Here is a 6,578-nt window from a genome sequence, read left to right on the forward strand (position 1 = left end):
CATTCAGAGAGGCTTGTCTGCCCCCTCCAACCTGTAGAGCTGCAGAAATGTACACAGCATAGCAGCTGCGAGATGGCTGATCTGCATAATTTTGTGTTCTACTTGTTTCTGGGTGGTTTAATCTGTTGCAATTAGCTAGCAAGCCTTGTTTTCTTTATGACCATTTGTAGTGCTGATTGTTTGCCATGTATCTTTGGGCCTGAGCCAGAGAGCGCAGCAGTCTGGAAACCAGCTGGTACCTGAAGCTGGTCAGAGCACTGGGCTGATGCACGGGTTATTTTATGATGACTTATTTTGATTCAGGGCCATGAAGAGGTGAAGATTTGACCTTTACCAGCCTGGAGTATCAGTCCCCTAAAAAAATGAAAACTCAAACCCCCCGCTCCCCCCAAAAACCAAGCCTCTACCCATTGACTCAGATGTTTGGCTCCTTCAGTCCAGTTCACACTGGAAAAACTAGCAAATAACTATTCAATATGAGTTGAGCAGACTTCGTGCTTCATGATGGCCCTCAGGAGATGCGGATTTTGGGGTTGCTCCATGAGGCTGTCAACTGCAGAAGGAGGAAGACATCACTATTGACTCCTGCTGAAGTTACCTGACTGTTGCCAGTTGGGAAGAGACTTGCAGGCCAAGGAGTGTAAGAACTTGCTTTCAAAATTTGGAAAGCAAAAAGGGGAAAAAAAACAAAAGGGTTGAGGGCTGCTTTGCTGCTGTGCTACTGTAGGAGTAGATGAATGTGTTAAAGGAGTAAATTTGTCTCTGGGAGGTAGAGCATGTCCTCAGTGGAACTGGCAAAGTTGCCTGTCTGCAGGAACTGGGGTGCCCCAATTAGTGGAGACGTCTGGGTGGTATGGGCATAGCCTGAGAGCACTGGGAGGTGGTGATGTAGACACCAGCCTTGCTCTGCGTGCTCTCCTAGCCCTGTTTTTTTCCCAGGGTGCACACAGTCTGATTCTCTCTTGCTAACAGCATGGCTGACACTAGTCAGAGTCTCCCAGTAACTCTTCCTACTGTTAATAGACCTTCCCAGGAGCCCTGACACATAAGAGGCAGGAGCATCAGCCACCTGGGCTCCTCAGAGCTTAAAAACAATTGGCTATACCTAATACAAATCTAATCTGTATCACCTGAGCACTGCTGCTGTGGTGGCAGTGCCACTGACTGCAGTTGTGTCGGGAGGAGATGTGGGCAGATGGGGACCAAATGTAAAGGGGGACTATAGGAAGGATGGGGGCAATCTCCTTAGCAAGGCCTATTGCGACAGGATAAGGGGTGATGGTTTTAAACTAAAAGGGGGTAGATTTAGAGTAGATATAAGGAAAAGGTTTTTAACACTGAGGGTGGTGAAGCGCTGGAACAGGTTGCCCAGAGAGGCTGTGGAGGCCCCATCCCTAGAGACATTCAAGGTCAGGCTGGACGGGGCTCTGAGCAACCTGGTCTAGTTGAAGATGTCCCTGCTCACTGCAGGGGGGTTGGACTAGATGGCCTCTAAAGGTCCCTTCCAACCCAAACCGTTCTGTGATTCTATAAAAAAAAAAAAAAAAAAAGGTGACTCCGTCAGGACCCAGCAGATACACATCCGTGTCTTCTCACCGATGAGGTTGGCCTTCACCATGTTCCTATGCCTGGCCTGCAAGGCAGGAGAAGTCCCTGAGGCAAAACTCTGGTGCAGAAGGGAGGCTGGGGAGGGCCAGCAGCTTTTGGGTATTCCCATCCACCTTGGGATGCACCTGTTTCCCAGGTGTGCCTATGGGGTAGGGGAACCGGCCCCCCTTCCCACATCCCTCCCAGGTATTTGCGGGGTCTGTCTGGGTCCTGGGGCTGCTCAGGTTTCCTGCTGTGCAAGACATCACGTGGAGTCAGCCTGGGACCGCAGGTGCTGCTGGGTTAGAAAGAAATAATAATTCATGTCTCTGTTCCTGGGTCACACTTGAAATTAATGTATGGCTTTGAAAAAGTGGGCAACTTTCCTTTTATTAATATAGTTTGGACTTTTTCTTTGCCTGCGGGTGTCCAGGCACAATTAGGTCATGCTTTCAAGCTCTCTTGCAACCTAGAAAAACCAAGATTTTCTTTTGTAATGAGAACTGAGATGCCCTGCTAATCACACGACTCCTGAAGCAGGGTCTTGGGGGGTGTGGGGGGGATGATGATGTAGGAAAGGAAACATGTAGTAAGCAGCCTGTGATAAAATCATGATCTGGTGTGACTGGCATGTGTCGATATCCCTCAGTTAAGAGCTATAAAAGCCCATGTCAGGATTCAGAGTCGTAATGAAGTCACTGCAAAGCATTCACTGCCGGATGGCTTCCTGGGTCTAGCTCTTAATGGGTCTTAATAGGCCAAAAAATGGGAGGCTGTAAGGGGGGGAGCCTGAAGCAAAGCCCTGATTGCGAGGCAGCGTGGTGTGAGTGTTTCAGTGCCTGACCAAGTGCTGAGCTTTTTGTTACAAATGGATGAGAGGAGCGGAGAAGTGGTGTTTCTCTGAGACCACACTGAAGATAGGTATTTGGCAGGTACCTTGTCAGGAGGGATTACTTTGTGGGCAGAGATGCTGGAGGAGAGGAATATTAAGGAGAGTTTGCAGATTTTTCTTTCCTGGGGGACTTTGAGGGATGCATGCATGCAGCTGTAAAAAGGGAAAAAGCCCCTCAAAAAGCTGCTGTAGCTTGAGCATCTCTTGTGGAGCACAGCCTTCTTGGCACGGGTCCCCTCCTGCAGCCCACTGGGGAGCCCAGACCATTGTTGCCTCTCCAGCATCACCCATCTTGCCTTTCTCCTGCATTTAGGATGTTAAAATGTTTGGGGTGTTTGGGGAGGATTTGGCTGCTAGGCTGGCTCCCCATCCTGTTCCACCCATGGTGATGGGCACCGGGGTCCAGGCCTCCCCAGGGCTGTGTGCAGGGATGGTGACCACCGCAAAACAAGAGGAGGGGGAAAAAAGAAACCACATGCACAGAAGGGGAAAAATAATAAAGCCAAGGGGAAGGAAAAAAACAACTTGTCCTCTTATAACATAAAAGCCCTCCTCCCCTCGAAAGAAATAAAAGCCAGAGTGAAATGAAGGTAAATGCCAGAGGTTTAAGTACCACGCTGCCGAGTGTGTTTTAAAGGTTACCTTTCAGGGGGTTGAAGAGAGAGCGAGCGACAGAAAGGGAAGGAGTTGGAGCACTTCCCATTGTGAGGACCACTCCAGCTCTTAATGGATTTTTATATCCCTGTCTGCTTTTTGTGACATTATTAAAACTGTTTATTTATAATTTTTTTTCCCTTTCCTCATCTGGGGGAAGGGGTTGGGGGGCGGGAGGAAAAACTGTTGCCATGGCAATATCCAGCTACACGGCGCACATCTGCATCACTGATTTGGAGCAAAAATGAAGTTTTGGGGTAGTTCTTAAAGAGGAGAGAAAGAAGCTGTCTCTGGGACTGTGTGCATGCACACGCATGCACATGCCAGGACAAAAGTCACAGGGTATAATTACAGGCGTGGGAAGGTGACATTTCCAGTGCTTACCTGACCAGGATAAGGAAATTAGGAGCCTGAAGCAAGGTAAATGTCTGTGTATAATATGAAAGCTGTATGTCAGAGGCCCCTTGCCTTAGTTCTAGCAAATATCTCCCCATTTACTCTTCAAAAAGTACGCCAAAATGATCTCTGTCTTAGGGTATGTGCCTTTACCTTTGGTAGGTTGTGTATGCACCTTGCAGACCTGTGAGATGTGGGCCATTAGCTTCCAAAAGTGGGGACAAACTTGCTCTCGGATGGCAAGTACCATCTTTCTGCACCCCAGAGGGCTCCCTGTCATCTGCTCCTGCGCAAAGTCAGCCTGCTGAGTAAAGCCCAGGTACTGCGGCTCGCAGAACCACAGGATGGCAGGGGTTGGAAGGGACCTCTGCAGATCACCTTGGCTAACCCTCCTGCTTGAGCAGGCACCTGACAGCCTGGGGTACCAAAGCAAGGGGGGCTGATGGCACAGGACCGGCCAACACACTCGCTGGGCCATTTGCAGTCTGCAGCGGGCTCCTCGGTATACCCCCGCTGCCCTCTGCCTTCCCAGCTGGGTGGGCAGCAGGAGGGCAACTGAAACACCCCAGCAGACAGCTTTGCAGCAGGACAGTGTCCCAGCTCCTCCCCGGGACAGCCGAGGGTGCTCTCTGCCTGCTGGCCCAGGCTTGGCATGGCTTTGCCTCCAGAAGGAAGGAGGTCTGGGATGCAGTGTGGCTCAGTGACACTTGCCAGGCCCCCCGGCACGGCTCTGGGCTGTCACACAAGCTGCTGTAAAATGGCACAGCCCTTCCTTCAGCCTTGCTCTCCTTGGGAGGGTGATTTCAAAGACAGCAACAGAAAAAGCAAAGGTCTGCTCTCTCTGAGGGCGGGAAGAAGCCTTCTTCCTACCCTACATCCAGGCAGGTGGGAAAAAGGCATGTGCCAAAGATGCCTGCTGTACTTCTGAATCCTGCTTTCTCCTTCCAGTTCCCCAGCCCTTTGACTAGGTTTGGTTTCTTTAATTTTGTTTTCTGGTCTCCATTTTGGCCAAATGAGCTCAAAATTACTCAGAATGAGCTGGCTGCCCAGCCATTGGGAGAATCATCACAGCTCCTGAGCTTGGCTTTGTTACCTGCCTGGGTAAGATCTTTTCTCCTTACAGCTTAAATGCCTCATCCTCATGACATGCTGGCAAAAAAAAGAAGAAAAAAAAAAAAAAAAAGGTATATCTTAGTTTTCTGCCTGGGATAAACAAGTAATGCTAGGGATAAACTTGGGTAGGAACCAGCATTTCTGCTGGTTGCCCCCCTTTTTTCCCCCTGTGCAACCGAGGTGTCCAAGGCTGCTTGCAGGGACCAAGGGAGCATCACCTGGTGCTTAAAACACCAGTCTATGCTAGGGCTCCCTGAGTGCACATGCTCTGTTTCCTACAATGCCTGGTGGGTGTGAGACCCTGGGGTGCTCAGCCTGCAGCACCCTTCTTTTCCCAGGGATGGAAAAGGATCTCAGCCTGTTCTGAGTCTTGGGTGAAGGAGATGCCTCCTCTCCGCTGCAAGTCTCCTCTGCTCAAAGAGCAAAAGCACAGAGAGCGGAGGCGATGGAGACTGGGATGCATGAGCGCCGGGTTGCTTTGGCATGGTTTGGGCATGACCCGATAGCATCTGTCAGGGCTGCGGCTCTCCTGGCAGGACGAAGGGGCTCAAGCTTCCCTGGGAGGGCTCAGGAGGTGACACGGAGGAAAGAGTCCCCAGCACGACAGCAATCTCCGCTTCTGTGGGCCCCAGCTCCCCTGCTAGGTGCCCTGAGCGGGCTCTTGCTGGGTGTCAGATGGCCTCATGGAAACAAATTATCGCCTTGGCTGGGGAGGTTGATGTGATTTCATTTACTGCTGCTTTTACCAGCCGTGCTTGGTGCCCAGCAGGATACAGGCAGCACGGCTGTGCTGGTGCCGGGGAAGGCGAGTGGAGATGATAGAGGGTCTGCCCTAGTGCCGAGCTCAATTTTAGCTGCTCTCGCAGCTCCTGGAGAGAGGGCTTTGCTGTAATTGCACACGCAGCCTGAGGGAGAGGAGGAAATCCCGTGGCGTGGGCTGCCCTTGCAGGGTGGCCAGGCAGAGCAGGGTCCCCTTCTGTGGTAGATGGGGGCTGCAGAAGCTCCCTCCCACCTGGCCCCTAGCCTTGCCTCTGCGGGAAAGGCTTCAGCAGTGATCCCAGCTCCTGGCAGGGGACAAGAAGCAGTGAGCGAGACAGCAGATGCTTCACCTGAAGCCCCCCCTGCCCCCATGGATGCACTGGTGGGCTGTATCTACCCCCTGAAAAAGTGCTGGGGTGGGGACACAGAGGTACCCCCTGCACCCAGAGCTCTGTCCGGTGGGCAGCGCAGCAGCCGGCGGCTTTATGTCTGTCCAGCTTGCAGGACCTGCCATCCCACCGCCATGCTGAGCCACCCAGGCATGTCACCAGGCACTGTCCCTCCAGCAGATACGTGGGAAAAGAGTTAACTTGTTAAAACTTTTCAGCTTCACATCTGAAATCTGTGTTTTGTTGGCAAACAGGTAGTACATCTAATAAAATGAACCTAATCTTTACTCCAAAGCTATATTTCTTTTCTAGCTCCAGGGGCTCTGGTAATTGCTGCTTTGCTCTTATTTCTTTTGCTCTTATTTCACCAGAAAGCCCACAATAAAAACACAGTGGAAAGGCTTGGAGAAAAGGAGTTGTCAAGACAAGCAGTTATCAGAAATACTTGGGGCCAAGGGGAGACACAGAAGTCACACAGCAGCCAGGCACGCCAGGAAGGGCTCCGCGGGGACAGGCTGAGGCCGGATCCTGGTGCTGTGCCGCCGTGGCTCTTGCTGCAAGGCAGGACTGGAAAGGTATTAGCCTTTGTTGTTTGGTTGGTTTTTTTTTTGCAAGAGCGGGGTTTAGCATCCACTCTTAAGGAGAACACCTACTTCTGCTGTGCTCGGACTTGTTTATGGCGTGGTGGCAAGGGAGAAAAGATGGGCTGAAGAAGAGACCTGTGCGATCAGAAAGAGGAGAGAAAAAAGAAAAACCCAAAGCCAGTCAGGCTCAGCTCCTTCTGAGAC

The sequence above is a fragment of the Phalacrocorax aristotelis genome, chromosome 14, assembly GCF_949628215.1.
Source record: "Phalacrocorax aristotelis chromosome 14, bGulAri2.1, whole genome shotgun sequence".
Taxonomy (NCBI): Eukaryota; Metazoa; Chordata; class Aves; order Suliformes; family Phalacrocoracidae; genus Phalacrocorax; species Phalacrocorax aristotelis.